The following is a 15,360-nucleotide window of genomic DNA, read 5'->3' as shown; positions in this document are numbered from 1 at the left end:
ATAACCTAATTAGATCTTCATGAAAGTCTTCATAAAAGATGAAGATAACCAGATTTAACATATAATACAAAAATCTGAATTATTTCATTAACAAAATTATCTAAATATTTTGTTAATAAGCTATGAGCCCTTAGGATAAGAAACTGATTGCACCAATTCGAGAAGGAATGACTTAAGCAAAACTTTTTCTGAAACGGTTTATACATTTTTCACAATTTTGGCCTTTTTTGTTACAGAACTGTTTCAAGTCAGAAACATTTGCTTGCATGAACAGGTTGTTTCATGTCCTGCCATATAATATTTTAGTGGGCTTAAGCACAGACCTTGACTTGGCCAATCGAAAATGCAATATTTCTTGTTCTTCTGCCATTTTGTTTTAGATCTGGTTGCATGTTTAGTATCATTATCTTATTGCATGACCCACTTTTGATTCATATTCAGATGTTGAATGAACGGACTGTCATTCTCCTCCAAATTCATGGTTCAGTCAATGATTGCAAGCAATCTGAGTATTGAGGCAGCAAAGCCAACACAAACCATAATACACCCATGAGGTTTTTCTGTTGGAAGGTAGTTTTGTTTTTGCTAGACAGAAAGTTTATCATTGTGGCCAAAAAGTTCAACATTTGACTTACCTGTCCAAATTCTTCTAGTAGTCGTGTAGACTGTCCAGGTACTCTTTGGGAAAATTAAAGCAGGCAGAAATGTTCTTTTTAGAGGTTTCTTCATTCCTAGGTTAAAGAGCTTGGCTAATCTGGAAATACTACTCACTACACCTCCAGATCAAATGGAGCTAATTGAGGTGGCTTGCACATCCTTCTAGGGAGGTCCCCAGAGAGGCTTCAATTGGAGTTCTTCCAGGTACATTCCACCTTGCAGTCGACCCCAGACACACTAGAGGGCCTATGTTTTTAAGATGGTTTCAGAATCCTTTTACAATCCTCCAGGAAGATGTGTTGTGGTGGAAATACTAGAGGTGATACTTCCAAGGCCCTTTACCACATAAAATGGTCTGAAAATGGATGCATTGCATTATGTTGAAATACTCAGTTTAATAGGTCTCTAGAATATAATACTGAACACTTAGAAAGTATTTTTTCATATTTCATTATGGAATATAGCATATATGGAATATCCTTAAGGCACACAATTCTTAGAAAATCCCTTAGGAGATACTGGCGTTATATAAAGGGCCCCCTGAGGCAAATGGAAGTCCTGTGTTTGAGTTATTGTGATTGAGTTCCATTACTCACCTGTTGGTACCTACTGAAAGGTATTATAGCTCTTTACTGTGAGAGATAGAAGCTTCATTACAGAAAAGACAGGGAGAGCTCGAAATACGAGCTAGACAACAACCCAATAAGACTAGGAATTCCATAAACTCTCTGATTTACAAACAGTTGATTTCTGTTTAGTATTTATTTACACAATTCTAAACAGTTACTTAAAGCAATTACTTGCCTGTTCATTTAAAATCAAATGTAATGCTTAGAAGCCCAAGATATTTAATTCTTAGAAACCAAATATTACAATGTTCCTTTTTTAATGTTTAGTTGTTTTAATTATAGTTATTTTATTGCTGAGATTTATCATCCTCACTTCATTATTCTCTGGTTAATGAAAAATGCAAGTATGAAATATTCAATGATAAAGTATGAAATGTCATTTAGGAAACAAATTTAAAATTAAAAATAAATAAAATAAAGATATAGCTTTGAAATGAAGACATGTGCGGTCAAGTGCTTTTGCTAAACACAAACACCGAGAACACCAAATGGATTGTATTGATTTTGTCAGCAGATTTGTTCTATTATTAATGTTCAGAGCATTATTACTGTAATGTGGTTATCCTCACCCTCAGCCTGAGGATGTACAGTGGGTGCTCATCTGTGAACTAGGAGTAAATTTCAGCACTGGCAAGTGGTTCACTGTACTTGTCCTTTTTTTCACATGCTTTTCAGTATTGTTTTATGAAGCAATTAAAAATTACAACAAACAAATATTGTAGGAGAATTCAATATGTAAGAAATAGAAATAATGCAACAGCACGACTCCTATTGCAACACTAACACTATATTTTTTATTTTTTTATTATTTTTTGTTTGTGGAGGAGACAAAGAAGACAAGGCTTAAAATTAATTGTGCATGTGCTAATCAATAAACACTGAGTCAGCAGCTTCAGAAGGCCTGCAGGGAGGCAGGCTAAGGAAAACACTATGACAGATTATATGAAATAGAACTCTACTAGTAAACCACAACTGGCCAGCCTCTGCCTGGATTTGTTGAGCTGGGGATGAACCTTTCATCCCCAGCTCAGTATACCAAGTCCTGTGTAGGTCATAAGGAGAAAGTTTGTTCTCCAGTTAAAAATATAGTATAAAAATATAACAAACAGGTTAATTTTAGACTAGAAATCTCAAGATGGTGGCACGCCATAAAAACGGTGCTAAATGTTGTTTCTGTGTTAAATATCGTCACTAGTCCTAATTTACCAAGAGTCTACAATCGTTTGACCCTGCTGGACATCGGAAAACGCTGCAAGGACTCTCCGCTGAATATTCCAATGGAAAGATTAGGCGACCTTACCTTACTGCACGGATCAGGTCCTGTACTGGCAGCACCACCTGTTGCGGTTGTCCGTATGAGGAGACGCAGAAAGCGGTGGGAAAGGAAACAAAAGTAGAGTTAGAGAGCCGGAGTCCATGCCATGCTAAAAGCCAATCCTCACAAATTGGCTCTCACGTCAATTTTTCTTTCCAACGCCCGTTCTCTGGAGAACAAACTAGACTATCTAAGATTACAACTGGTGACCCAGCGGTGAAGGACTGCTGTGCCCTTATTTTTACGGAGACATGGCTTAATGACAATATCTTAGACACGGCCATTCAGCTAGGCGGACTGACCTCCTTCTGACCTCCAGCTGATGTGAGGAAGACACTAGAAAAATGTTAACCCACCTAAGGCTGCTGAACCTGGCAATATACCTGGTCCAAGATTCTCTGAATGCCCTCCAGTTTGTGTATCATCCCAACCAGTCTACCGATGATGCCGTATCCCTCACTCTTCACCTTGCCCTGTCCCATCTGGATAAGAGGGACACTTACTGTATGTAAGAATGCTGTTCATTGACTTCAGTTCAGCATTCAACACAGTCATCCCCCAGAAAAACTGAGCTTGCTGAATCTTTATGCCTCTCTCTGCAACGGGATTCTGGGCTTTCTGACCGAGAGACCTCAGACAGTCCGGATTGGAAACAACATCTCTAGTACCACCATACTGAACACCGGAACCCCCCAGGGCTGTGTATTCAGTCTGCTTCTGTTCACGCTGATGACTCATGACTGCACTGCTAAGTACAGTGCAAATTACATTTTCAAGTTTGCTAATGACACGACAGTGGTGGGCCTCATTAGTAACGACAATGAGGCACCATAGAGAGGAGATGGAGCAACTAGCAGACTGGTGCTTAAACAACAATCTGTCTCTGAATGTAGATAAGACAAAAGAGATGATAATTGACTTCAGGAGGGCCCTCGCTGATCACTCTCCACTGCACATCAACTGCTCCCCTGTGTAGACAGCTAGAAGTATAACGTTTCTTGGTGTGCATATCACAGATGACCTCACTTGGACCATCAACACCATCTCACTTGCTAAAAAAGCACAACAACGTCTCCACTTCCTGCGACGACTGAGAAGGGCAAACCCTTCCCTCCCCCATTCTATCCACATTCTATAGAGGTACCATCAAGAGCATCTTGACAAACTGTATCATTGTTTGGTTTGGGAATTGTAAGGTCTCAGACTGCAAGTCCCTGCAATGAATTGTCAATACGGCAGGAAACATCTTTGGAGCCTCCCTTCCGTCAATTCATGACATTTGCCACAAACGCTGCACAGACAAAGCCTCCATGTAATGGGAGCCGGTTCAGACTCCCGTGTAGTGCGTATTTAGGACCCTATGCAGACGGTATAATCTGACTGGAGTGACTGGATTATGACATCAGGGGAAACACGGCAGGAACAGGACAGGTTGACAGACAAGTGGGGGGGGGGGGGGGGGGGGGATTGTGATGGCTGTGATCCAGTGCTTTGTGGCTTGGCGCATGCAAACAAGTCCAACAAAGTCCAAAAAGGGAAACCGGGGTGCAGTCCATTATCCAAAATCGGGAGGTCTATCCAAGACAAGGAAGATTAAAATCCCCGTGAAGGGGGAACTAGAACAGGAACACAGAGGTTAAAAAGATAACGATGCCAGGCACTCCAAGCCCCGGACCCAGATGGTCAGGACGCCATTCTGAAGCCTATGCCGTCAGGTCATTCCTGGACCCGCTGGTAGGCACTTCTGGGCAGTGTCTTCCAGATGCTGGGCCGAAAGCTACAGAAACGCCACACTTAAATAGTAAACAGCAGACAGGGGGCAGGTGCATGTAATAATGAAACTAAAATACAATAGAATAGATCGTGACACTCCAGTATTGTGGACAATCCCTCCCACCCCTCCTACCATCTGGTGAAAGGTAATGCAGTATACAAGCCAGCTCTACCAGACTCCATAACAGCTTTTTTCCACAGGCTGTCAGGCTCCTTTACACCCTGGTACCTACTGCACCTACTCCAATTCTGGAAACTTAGTTCTTTTTTGCCTATTGTCAGGCATAGTGTCTGATGTATTCTTTGCACAATTCTTTGCACAATCCTGTAAAGTAAATTGCACTATGCACATTGCACTTTATGTACCCTGTACCCTGTCAGAAAATGTCTATGTCAGCATTGTCTATAACATCTTGTCAGTGCATTGCACGTATTCACACCGTAGACCTGGAGAACTATATCTCACTCCTCTGTATACTTGTATATGGCTGGAATAACAAATAAACTTGAACTTGAATTTAAGATTACAGTGGGGCCATTTGGCCCAATTTCTTTGGTTTAATCGATTTGAGGATCATATCCACTCATTTCTTGTAATAAGCTACACAATATTTTTTATACTTTTTTATATCCTGAAAAAAACTGGAATGTCCCACAAGCACAAAACATCAATGCTCTCAAGAACTTGAGAGTATGCTAAACATGTTAACTTGGATATGCCAAAAATTATGAAAACATTACAGGAAGGTTTGATACACTTCTGTTTAATTTGCAATGGCATAACAACACTTATGATTCTAAATCATATAATGTTGCAAAAAACTAGATATTTAAATTCAATTAATGCTATAAGGTTTGCTTGGAGCATACATTTGTCTGGTATTGGGCTTGTAGCACAATGTTACTTTATATTTTTTCCTTATAGCGGATTTAGACAAACTAATACAATTCCACTGACGTATGCAGAGAAGTAAATACTTAAACCATTAACAATGCTTAACCATTTACAAGTTAAAAGGAAAATAATATATTATATAAAATCAGTACTCTTGGTAGTTTTCTTTTTTCCATATGGAAAGATATGTAGTTTGAGAAACAAGACTTATGTTTAAACAAAATTATTGCATTCCTCTTGTAGATATATCCAGTATTATAGTGTGAATTCAGGAATTTATGGAAAGTTAATACAGTCATCCAAAATAAAAGAAAAATACATACTTCATGCACATTTCTCAAATGCACTCAGTCCATTAATACAATTTTCACCGAATTTGGCAATTTACAATTGATTAATATTAACTGTATCTCATTTGACTCAAAGTTCCTCCCTACATGTTCTGAGCTCCGATTTTGAAAGAGAGTTAGAATTTTGAATAATTTTCTCTGTTTTCTGGGGATAGACTCAAAGTGGAACAAAGAGCCAAAAGACCTTCTGAATCAAATGAACATGTCATTGATCAATCAAAATTCAAATTTGGATCAGAAAGAACAAATCATTTGCAATCTTTACACGGTTAATATTTGCCAGCATGAACTAAGGTTAGATGAAGCTACTACTTACTAAATTTGTGTATGGCTTTGAATGTTTTGTGTGCTTCAAGGACTTTCAAGGTTAATGCACAGCCACACAAATGCAAACCATAGAGGGAACACAGAAACCTCGGTATCTGTTTCAACATCTTAATTGCATAGCTTCACCATAGTCCCACTACCCCTCTGTATAAAGAAGTTTCTCCTCTTCTTGATCTTCAGCTGAACTTCCAGTAGTTTCCATGTGTGCCCTCGAGTTCATGTTTGTCACTGATTCTGAAGAAGTTCATTGAGTTAACTTTGTCAATAGGTTTCAGGATTATGGTTTATATTAATCATTAACTTTCAGTGCAGGCATCAGCTGTAGATGCTATCCAGTATGACCTGTAGGTACACATGAGAAACACATGAGAAACTACATTTCTCCTAAAGCAATGCGGATGTTCAGATCAATTCAATTCAAGCAGTTTGGGCAAGAATAGCAATCTGAAACAACAACAAAAATTGTTTTAGTACTGTAGATGTCTTCTTCAATTATTTAGTTTCATATGCAAACATAAGATACAATTAGATAACAATTGAAGAGATATTGATCTTCATATGCATTGTGTCAGTGTAGTTGCCAATTAATGTGTAGTTATACAAGGACATTTGAAAATGAGCGGTACAGAAAATTAAGGCTTCTTAAACAAGATTTCTTGTCATTGTTCAATGGGCTTGTCAAGTTCAGTTAGTATGTACAAACTTATCAATTATGTTGCAATATTTTATTTATCAGAAATACAGAGCTAAGTATCAAATAGCTTTCCTCCAAGACACCAGTCTTAAATAATTCACGTCTACCAGGCAATTTTTCATGTCAAGATCAGCTTCAGAGAATCCATGGTACAGACTAAACCTCAAATGTACACCTAAAGCATTGCCCTCTCCAACTAGCTGAAAGGCAGCTGCTTGTTTGTTCAACATTTTATGCGGTAGAAACTTTAAATGTGTTTTATACCCATGTTTTTATTTCTATTTAGAAAATAACAAATAATGAACAAGGACACATTTATTCAGTTACCTATTTCAACCTGAAAGATCATTTTTAGCTTTACTATGAAATGGATCTTTTTTATTTGTGGCATTTAAAAGGGTGGACAGATACAAAAGATATATATATTATATGAAATATTATTATTTTGTAAATACATTTTCAACAAACATTAATTCTGCTGCAATGCAATGAGCAGCAGCAAAAGAAACAGATATTTCAGATATTTCTTTATTCACAATAGCATTTGCTTTTAAATGTATTATAAAGGTAAACATTTAGAAAATCTGTGAAACTATGACCATCTGACTATAATACATGGATTATGATTTGAGGAAGGAAAATATAATTAACACTAAAGGGAAACCAAAATGTTTACATTTTCATGACCTAATAGAAAACATCTGTTAAGGAAAGGTGTTTGCAAATCACATGCAAAGCTTGTGGGTGACAGTTCGTTACTTCATGCTCTACTTACTGTTTGTTGACTGTGTAAGTTGCATGATTGGTTTGGCTTTCAGAGGAGGTAACATCACAATCAAGCATATGTTCAGCTCAAACCCTATTTATATACTGTATCGAGGGTTTGTTATCCTATATAATTGTCTGGATGCACCTGAATATTAATATTTATCTTTCTGTGTTTTCATGTTACTTACAGATAAATCATCTTCCTCTGTTACATAATTTTATTGTGCATCACATCAATATGACAGTTTTCTAATGTTATGTTGAAGACTCAGTATTTTGGCATTTTGGTCCAGGGAACTGTTCAGCGCTCACTGTTCACTGTCACTGTCTAGCAAACGCCCAGAGCCCTCAAACAACAGTAGTTGAAAACCTGACAGGGGCAAAGCAGAACTGCACTTGTCAGAAGTGTACTGTGGCATATTAAGAGAAGAGCAAGATGGCAGATCTTATTTCTGCTACATTAATGAGAAGCTTGATCTGATGATGTGGTTCTATGCAGTCACCCTTCCAGTTTGGTTGAATCAATTGGTCAAGTGACTGTATTAACAGAAAGAGGCTTTCTGAACAATTCCAACAGCCTACTGGGGTTGTGATTCACACTTGAATGTATGGGCTGTTCTTCCGTGTTTTCGACAACTTCTCTTCGGGTAAAGTAAGGGTTGTGTTCCAAAAGTCTGTATGTAACCCAAACTTTTATTATGTGGAAATCAGGATAAGCTCTCTAGGTTGCTGTCAATCTACAAGTTTGCACTAATTTTGGTCCACCTTTGAAGTGAAATGATGGTAACGTGGAAGAAGGCCTGGACTCAGGGATGTACAGTCTTAGTAAACAATTTTAAATACTTTTTTGTTTGTATTTGTAGTGTTGTAAATATTTGTCCTTTAAGTTTGTTATTCCTTATTGCACCAGGATCACACTGCCAAAGCAAAATAAATGCTTGGGTGTTTCTTTCCTGACTACATGAAGTGAATCACCTGGCATTTTAATGTGGTGTTACTATATCATCCAGGTGGATGCTGCACATTGGTGGCGGTGGTGGAGGGGAGTCCCCATTACCTGTAAAGCACTTTGAGTGGAGTGTCCAGAAAAGCGCTATTTAAGTGTAAGCAATTATTATTATAATTAATATATGTACCTTATTACATTTACATTGATATACAGTAACACCCCCTGTGTCATTACAATACCACAAGCTCTATTTAGATCTATTACTACTGTTGTTGTTTTTTTCCCAAAACACTGACAAGTAAGGTACTTTTCTAAAAACCATATTGACTTTCACCTAAAATCCTTCTGCCATATAAATTACTCTTAAGTTTATTTCTAATTATTTTCTCCTTAATCTTATAAGCAATAGAAGTGCTGTAAGTACAACATCTATATGTTTTACAAGGTATATAATTACTTGGTTCATCCTTTGCATGGATGGGTGCTCCATAGATGTTCCAGCCTGTAATGATCAGTTCTTTCCGGACCCTATGCGGACGACACAATCCGAAGAAGTGGGGAAACACTGGGAAAACGTCATGCAGGAATACGGGGGTGAAAACAGGGGGGCGTGCCCAAAGTGCGCTGGTGCACGGGGGAGGTGTGGCCGAGGCAAACAATCCAAGAGAGTAATCCTTAGAGGGTATCCAAAAACACAAGAGAAAGTCCAAAGCCAGGAGATCCATCAAAACAAGGAATTAAAACCATGAACCGGGTCGGAACTGGCGGACAGGGAACGGGAACAGAGATTAAAACCGGAACGGGACCAGGCGCTTCCAGGTCCCGGACTCGCATGGTGCGGAAACCAGATGCAGAGCCCGGATGAGCGTCAGCGCCTGGCTTTTAAGGTGGGCTGGGTAAAAGGGATCAGGTGCACAGAATGAAGTCTAAAGTGAAAGGGCTGGAGCACCCTTAAGGAGGGGGGACTATAATCGTGACACAGCCAAAACGCTTTCACCTATTTTCAGTAACTGTTGAAAGAGATCTGTTAATGGCTTATGAATATTGTGTCTTTTTTCCTTAATTACATTTAGTAGAGTACCATTCGGCATATTGATCTTAAGATAGTACCTGTAACACATCTGCTCTTTCTGTACTAATTGTGTTTCATGCAAAACTGTTTCCCCTACCTGATGCATGTTGACAGTTTCTTCCTTGTTAAACACCTGAGTGAAATATTGATTTATAACGTCACCCTTATCTTTTTCATCAATTGAATGTTTCCCATTTTTCTTTACTTCATCCTTAATTGTTCTTTTGCTGTTGTAATACTAACAAAAATGATTTACTTTAGTCTATCCATTTTCTAACCACTTCATGAATACAGGGTCTATTCAGCAGGCACAACCTTGAATAGGACACCAGGCTATCTTAGGGCAGACGCAAACACAGAAACGCACAAACTCACACCAGGGCTAATTTTCCCAGAAGCCAATCAAACTACCAGAATGCTTTTGGATGATGGGAGGGAACTAGACGCATCTGAACTTGGGGAGAACATACAAACTTCACACTGAGAGCACCCAGGTCCAGAACTGAACCAATAACCTCAGCACAGCATCTACTTGGGATAAACACTGTCTCTTCTTTTTTGATCAATTACACAACACCAATTATGTTTATATACCTAACTTACATTTCATAGTATCTCACACACTTTCATGTGAAAAATGCACATATTATGCCACACTATCACACAATCAAATATTCAGGTGAGCAGCCACACCGGGGAATAGGCAGATTCGACTAAAGGAAGAAAAATGTCAAACCTGTATTTCAACTGACAGCTTCTCCTGGTAATCTGAGAGAAAAATGTTTTTCATACATTATGAGACTGATTTAAATAAACAATTATGAGCATTTTGCTCTCATCTACCTGATTAAAAATGATTTAGGAAAGACAATCAGAAGGTTATAAAACTCTGTGGGTAGTGGTAATGGACATACATTGTACATGCACACATAGTTCCATCTCCAAAAAACCTTTTTTGACTGACACAATGAATAACTGAGCAGTCAGATTGAATGTACACATAAAATCTGACTGCAATGTATTTTTCAACACCTCAACACACCGAAATATGTTCTGTAAAGACACGTATATTTTTGAATAACAAACCTCAGTTGACTAATGTTTTGCCTTCTTTTGCATTTTTTGTCATTTTGCATCCTTGTCATTTTCAGTGCGAATTAAAAACATCCTGACTGGTCCCCTCAACCCAGAACCCCATTAAGAAATGATCTAATTATCCAGGGAATCACCATGATGATGTAACTTGAAATAATTCCTATTATTAAATAGGCAGAGATATTCTTTATATTTTGTTGAAGGTAGCTGTGTTGCTAATAAACACAGGAAGTTGGTTATTAACTAACAAAACATCTCTGATTTTTATTTAATTCTATTAGCTCATTATATCCATAATTCATTTCTTAAAGTGTATAACCTTTTTAGTTTCTTGTTTATTTTTCATCTATAAATATAAATCAATATTTACAGTATGAAATGCTATGAGGTGAATATGAGATACATAGACCAAGGTGTATTTAAAAGTTTATATATAGCACCAGTTTGATAAAGTACATTAAAATCATTAAAGTAGCCATTTTTCAAAATTACATTAAAAATGTAATGGCTTTTAAATATCATAATAACAGAAAATACTAATGTTAATAGTGGAATTTGTCAATTCCAAAACTGTGTAGACTTAGTAAGTAATTATTCTGTTCTTTCAGTATTTGGAAATCAATTACTAGATAGTACAGTATGTTTAATGTTCTTATCATTAAAGACTAACTTGTAGTTATTACAGTCAGTAGTACAACAAGGTTACTAATTGATTCTAGTTGCCTGTCAGCTGTTTGTCAATCCTGCGATATTTCCTAGAAATCTGCTTGGCATGACAGTGATGGATGGTACAGTAATATTACAAATTGTAAAAAAAAATCAATTTATTTATTTATCAATGTATTTATTTATTTTTTTAAATCAATATTTGTGCAGCACAGACAGACACTAACAATAATGAATCAGGAAGGGTATTCTTAATTTGTGGAGTAGTGTTTGTTCAAAATATGTTTATTCTTATTATCAATTTAAAGTTCCTGATATTCGTCAATTTGAAAAGATATTGACATCTCGAAGAAATAATCCAACATAGTCAGATATAATTGAAATATTTTTCGATTGATGAAGTTTTTTTATTCGTTTCCCACTTTCACTATAACTTTGCAATGCTCCCAATGAAACAGCAGATGGCACCACAGCTCCATGAACCTATACTCTCCCCAGAATCTTTGTGGGGGTTACCATTCATTGTTATGAATCAGAAAGGACCACAGAACAGATTTTAAAATTCTGCAATAACATATTCATTATTTTCATATGATATTCCTTAACTCTTCTCATATTTTTTATCTTTATTCATTCCCACTGAATGTGGGAATTAATTCACTTAAGAAAATTCTAATCATATAAAGATCTTTATTGAGTAAACTCTCCTGCAATTTCATTCATTAGCACCTTGTAGAGTTGTTTACACCTAAAATGAAAAAAAATAAAGGTATATGAATTAGGACTACCATTGTAATTCAAATACCATTCTAATTCAGTTATCAATTCAAGAGGAGCTACATGGGCCAAATGGCCTCATCTAAATTGTAATGTTTCCTATATTCTTAATTAGCTTCTGCCAATAAAATAAAACATTTTAACAGAATTAAATAGCAAAATAAATATCCCTTAAAAATGTCTTTTTGCTTTGTAACACTACCTGGATATTGTGTTTAATAGTCAAGATCTCTTACGTACAAATTATAAACTCTACCAGTGGAAATACTCATAAACTCGACCAATGGGAAAAAAAACATGCATTTTGTCCACAATGAATATACTGTTGTAGTTTCTTCTACCAAATATTATGAATGAAATGGGATTTAAACATAATCATCAGACAAACCATATTTGCATTCTGATCATGGCTTGTTGTTTACTTGTTTATTATAATGTAGAGAATGTCAGATACATGGACAAAGGAATCATACTCCAAAATGAAATGATAGTAGATTATATATTATTGTATACAGTATGTGTTAAATTTCTATCTATTTCTGTTACACAATTGAACATTAACAGCCACATCTTTTACTTACTGGTATCACATCTGTCATTAAAATGTCATATATTGTTTCATCACGGTTTTATCAAGATCAGGTTTTGTTTTAAGTTCACATGTCAGTACAATATGTAATATGATTTATGAGTGGATATTATGAGCAATTTACCACAAGCTTTCAAACAAAATGTTATGTGATACAGTGCAGAAACTACTCTAGTTCTTATTCTTACAAATTCTAATATTAAATTATTCATAATAATTTCTCAATATAAATCAGTATAAATTCTTTATAATATTTACCAACATTATAACAATAATGATTCCCACAGGACTCTGGCTCCTCCATTAGTCTGTACAGGATAAACAGATTAGAAAATTGATACATATAAAGATATTTAAAAAGACATGATCTTTCCACACTACTTCACTATTTTTTAGCTGAGCAGCAATGCTCTTGGCTTCAGTGCTCATTTGTTGTGTTTTTAATGTCTCTCAATATATTAGCATGAGAAAGGTAAAAATAAGATCACATAAGAGTGGACCATGTACGGGACATTCCAATTGGTTGACTGTCTTGTACGTTTGGGGCATGTGTATTACAAGTAAACAAATGATCTCTCTGAGCTCCTACCATAAAAAGGCACAGAGCCCATCTTAGCCCTCAGTCTTAAAACTGAGGTAAAACCACAGAAATGGTAATATCCTCACACATACCGGACTTGCCTATCTGTTACAATTCCTAGTTTGCACACAGCCTTTTTCAGCTATGTACAAAATACAAGTATAAGATCAACAATATAAGCTTTGATAAAGCATTTCTAGTATCTGTTACAATAGCTGTTATATAAGACAATTGTTCCCTTCCCCTTTCAGATTTGCTTTCAGAAATGTCTGTCCTGGAAGTGTGTTGTTTCTTGACTGATCATTGCTGGCAAAGTCAGGTGATATGTTGGTAAATTTCAGCTGAAGGTTTGGGTCTAAACTTAGTGTTGACGTTTACCTGTATTTTACCTGTTGACGTTTACTTGTATTTTACAATCAACACAGCAGAAAATCCTATTTCAAATGGATATATTGTGCAGAATGAAATAAAATATTTCAATGCTAGCTCTCAAATCAGTTGTTGGAAACCTAGAAAGACTCCTCTCTTCCCTGGAGCCAAAAATAACTGTGATGTATATTCTTGAATTCCAGCTCACAATGACATAAAAGATTTGTCACGTGGTGTGTTTCCTGATCCAAAGAATGAGATGAAAAAGAAAGCTGGGATTTAGCGGTACTGTCAAATCTGGGACCAGGACTTAATCTATGGATGAGAAATGTCCAGCTCTGCACTTCATCTGATCTGAAAAATGAAAGTAAAAGTTAAAAGTAAAAGGGAGAAAACCCCTTCAAGACCAGGAAAGCAAGCTCTTGTCCCAGTCACTGGCAGACTGGTTATGTGAGTTGTCTCCAGGAAACAGCATCAGCAATGAAACATCTTCCTGATCAAAAGACAAAAGACCTGTAATATCTGTCAATAGGATAAAGGAAACACTCTTTAATTTTTTATTCATGTTTTTTCAACACATCTCTGTTATTCAGTAATACAGAGAAAGTACTTTGGTACAAATAGGACTGTGGGACACCCTATTCTTCAACATAGGAAACCTCAGTTCACACTCACAGGAAGCCTTCCCCAGTTCAATCATCATCTAGGCAGAAAAGATACCTCATTGTGGCCATGTTACTTTGGAGTAAACAGAGTACCTCAGTGCAATGTCCTCTTTGTCACAGAAAACCCTCATTGGAGCCAACAGTACATTTCTGCTCAGAAATCTTTATCTCGGCTTAATCAATGTAGCTCAGTACAAGAACCGAGTACTCAGTACATATTTGTCAGTGCAGTTGGTGTACTGTGTGCCAAGAAAAAAACTCAGTGCTGTTCACCTGCTATAGAATGAGCAAAGCAGCTTGAAGTAGGAAGGGAGGGGAATCTAGATTAACTCTCCAAAAAATAAGAGAGGGTGAGCATAAGACCAACAGAATTCTCTCAGACCTTGTAGGAAGAAAAAGAACCATAAATTAACCATTCCACAGGGTGGAAAGAATAGAACCAGCTGCAGAAGAGCTCATTGAAGCTGAAAGGGTGGCCGGGGCCAGCCACCTGCAGATAAGGCTATGTTGCATACTCCTGCAGGCTCAGAAAACAATTCTATAAAAGGAAGTTAGAGAACACTTCAGAAGAGGAGGAGCTACTATAGCATGTGTTATCTGTTATTTTTCATGAAGGATATACTATTACTTAACAGAAGATGGACAACACACACATACAAATAGTGATAGCTTGGTAATTATATTTAATTATACAAAACCTAGTCTAACACCTACTGTATAGTCTACTTATAGTCCCTTTTGTCAGTAATAAAAACCCTTCATGCATCACTAATAAGGCATGTATTAGACATGAACTAACAATCAACTAGCTGTGTTTCCGTGATGAAGTAGTAATACATGTCTTAGAGGGACATCATATTCTGAAATGTTTTTGCAATTTACTTGGGATGTGTGACAATGTGTGCCTGGTAACCATCTGCTTCTAATAAATCAGGCAAATGAAAGAGTTTTAACAACTCAGGTAACACATATTACACACTTAAACCTCCAAAACTTAAACAAGTTTTTACATGTGTTCCACACCAGACATCAAGATGGTAAGATAATAGAAAACTGTAAAATTCTTCTGCATTATATGCTTCACACATAGAAATCTTAAAATAGGGTACTGAATAATGGATATGCTAAAGTCTTCTTTATTCACAATAAATAATGTATGCCGGATCCCATTACCCTTTATGATACCCAAA

The sequence above is a fragment of the Lepisosteus oculatus genome, chromosome 3 (assembly GCF_040954835.1).
Source record: "Lepisosteus oculatus isolate fLepOcu1 chromosome 3, fLepOcu1.hap2, whole genome shotgun sequence".
NCBI lineage: Eukaryota > Metazoa > Chordata > Actinopteri > Semionotiformes > Lepisosteidae > Lepisosteus > Lepisosteus oculatus.
Note: the sequence above shows the minus strand (reverse complement) of the source record.